A 2,977-nucleotide genomic window follows, 5' to 3' on the forward strand; every position below is an offset into this window, starting at 1 on the left:
CCCAAGCAGGTGGGAAAAAAACAGGAAATTAAGGCCCGGCCCTAACTGGGCCATAATCAAGACACTGCCCCCGCTGCCACCCTTAATAATAATAATAATAATAACTTGAATTTATATATAGCGCCTTTCAAGAAACCCAAGGGCCGCTTTACAACACAGAAAGAACAAACAACGAACTATTTGCCAAAAGCCTGAGTGAACAAAATGTCTCTTCAGTGCCGACTTGAAAGAGTCCAATGTGTATATAGGCATCTGGCAATTAAGGGTATAAGGGGCTGCCTTAGATCTCCATATATGGAGCCGACCTGTTCTGTGACATTCCCTATGTTGATCTGATCTCATCTAACCCTGTAAACTCAAGACACGCTCCATATATGGCGAGTACAGATTAATTCCATGCCAAAGCGCCAGCGCTCGCCCCGGCAGTCTGCCGTCACCCAGGCAGACGCGTGCCCTCGCCCTCGGGCGACTTACTGGTGTTTAATAAATACAATGTATTAAAAACCTTTGAAAATATAGCAGATCTACAAGCTCACATGCACGACGTTCTCAAAGTTTATATAGGGGCTGAAGTGATTGTTTAGCAATATTAGGCCAATTCAAATCAACAAAGTATAACAACGCTTTCAAATAATTGTAGTGGAGTAAAAAGTATATAGGCTATAATATTTGCCTCTGAGATGTATAGGCCTATAGTGGAGTATATTCCTAAAAACAACATATTGAAAATTGGAAACACAAAGTTCCCACTTCATGATTCTATATACGTGCAAAACGTGTGCGTGCAGCATGCTGTGCACAAAACGTGACACAGTGCATGTATGTATACATGTATGTGTCTCTGAGTGTGTCACTGTCATCACAAATTGAAGGGACTGGTGATGACTCCCATCCTCAATACAATGATACATCTTGTCCCCTTTAGAATAGATAATAAATAACAAAAGTATTACTTTACACAGAAGTCATCTTCTTCAGAAGTCACCCCCCCCCCCCATCTACTCCAAGTATGGGAACCTAATGTCCAATTAATGTCTCAAGCCTATACACAAATTAATCAATGGGAATACCCTTAGGGCCTTTAAATCAGACTGTCAAAAAAAGTAATCAATCAATCTCTCGAAAGACAATCTATTTGCTTGACTTAAGGCTATACAGCCTGCAGGCCATGTAGTTTTCCAACAAATACGTGACCATTACTATACGTTGTTACGGCTACGCATGGATATATAGGCTATATGCTAAATCATTGCACGGCAGGCCTAAACACGACAACTAAAAGGTGCGCCTATTGAATGATCTCACAAACTAACAAGTCCGTCATTAAAGTATTTATAAGTCTGCAACTTTAGAATTTCCATGCACAACATCCTGATAGACGTTCACAGACATGAGTCGAGAGCATGCTGTGTGTCTGTGTGTGTGTGTGTGTGTGCGTGTGTGTGTGTGTGTGTGTGTGTGTGTGTGTGTGCGTGTGCGCGCGCTGTGCAAAGCGCAAATGATTCATTTTAATCCATGCATGCAATTCAATTCAATTCAAAGGGCTTTATTGGCACGAGAAAACATACGTTTACATTGCCAAAGCAGAAAGAACAATACAACAATACAGCAATACAATCAAAACAAAAATTATGTACTTTGAAGGTCAGAATCTTCAATAGATCAACTTCTGTGTACCAAGATAACTCGATGCAGGTATAGTGCAGGAATATACAACGCGTTGCTGTAACACGAACCAAACATATACAAATATACAAATACAAAATCTTGCATGTTTATCCAGAGCAGCTGTCAGTCAGTCAGTCATTCAAACAAACACTTACCAGTTACCAGCTGTCTGTTTGTTGTTATTCGCCCTTCAATGAATGGCTGCTTGTTTTGCTCTTTCCAGCGAGGTAAAAAGAAATAGCTAGGGGGGGGGGGGGGGGCTGGGTCGCTGCTGCAGTCAGTGTTTCTATTTATTAGTAGCCTATTATTTTTTTTACAACGCACTAAATCTAACCAACATTTGGGTATAATGTTTCCTCGCCACAGTCAGTCGCCCTTGACTCAGTGTTGAATTTGTTTTGTCCCCAAACTTTTGTTGCGATGAGATCGCTCCTCCTCCTCCCACCATCCATGAGGACTGTGTCTGGACACAACAAGTACAACTTTACACAGACGCCATGCGTTGCCAGATCCTACAGGCTGCTACGGGTAGTAGGCCTACGGGCTATTTGAAAACATAGACGACTGTTCCTTGAACCAGGAACATCACATTTACATGAAAATGTTGGGAAAACCACTGGTTTGAACAACATTTGGGAGACAAGCCCAAATAAGAAACTACTATAGCCTACTTTAGAAACAAAACGCGACCCGCGGCCGCATGACTTTACAGAAAAAAACAAGCCCAAAGTCTATTATAATAGGCGGACATGGCAACACTGACAGCGACCAATGCTGTGCGCGTTTCTATTGGTTAAAATTAATATCAGCAACGATCCCTAAACTGTGCTTGCCTTTTATTTTACTTTAATTAGTTATTATTTCTTGGACTAGGCTGTTTTATTTATAATGTCGTTATGCTGTAATGAGTTGCAATACTGCACTGTCAATCAAATTTCAAAACACTGATTGACTGGAATCGGTGGGGTTCTAGTGAACGTTGAGCAGTAAAAAAAAAAAAAAAACAGGCTATAGTTTATGACACTTTTTTGAACAGCTCCATGCGCAAGCTTATTCATATTCATATTGGAGTTTCTTTCAGGTGAGTTTGAAACTTTTAATAACATTACTGAATCCTAGTACAAAACAAAACTATGCTGGACAAACTGACTCAAATGCTGAAATGTGCTTCCACCTGCCGTTCATATGACAGGGTAGCACATGATGTGGTTAGTGGGACTACAGAGAAACTATAAACTACAAATACCCATAGGGCATAGCAGTGCAGGGCCTGGTTTTCTGGTTCCAAGAGGTTTAACAAGAAATATTG

The 2,977-nt window shown here is 40.8% G+C and overlaps 1 protein-coding gene across 1 annotated transcript in view; it reads right to left on the reverse strand.

The window, feature by feature from the left end:
* The window catches only part of coq8aa (coenzyme Q8A-a), a 39,243-nt gene extending 37,137 nt beyond the window's left edge, over positions 1–2,106 (reverse strand). The window contains exon 1 of the mRNA XM_080791078.1: positions 1,824–2,106. The gene's annotated coding sequence lies outside the window, so the exon portion shown is untranslated. The remainder of the gene's footprint in view (positions 1–1,823) is intronic.
* Positions 2,107–2,977: the final 871 nt, after the last annotated feature.

The sequence above is a fragment of the Protomyctophum bolini genome, assembly GCF_963924005.1.
Source record: "Protomyctophum bolini genome assembly, chromosome: 19".
Lineage (NCBI taxonomy): Eukaryota > Metazoa > Chordata > Actinopteri > Myctophiformes > Myctophidae > Protomyctophum > Protomyctophum bolini.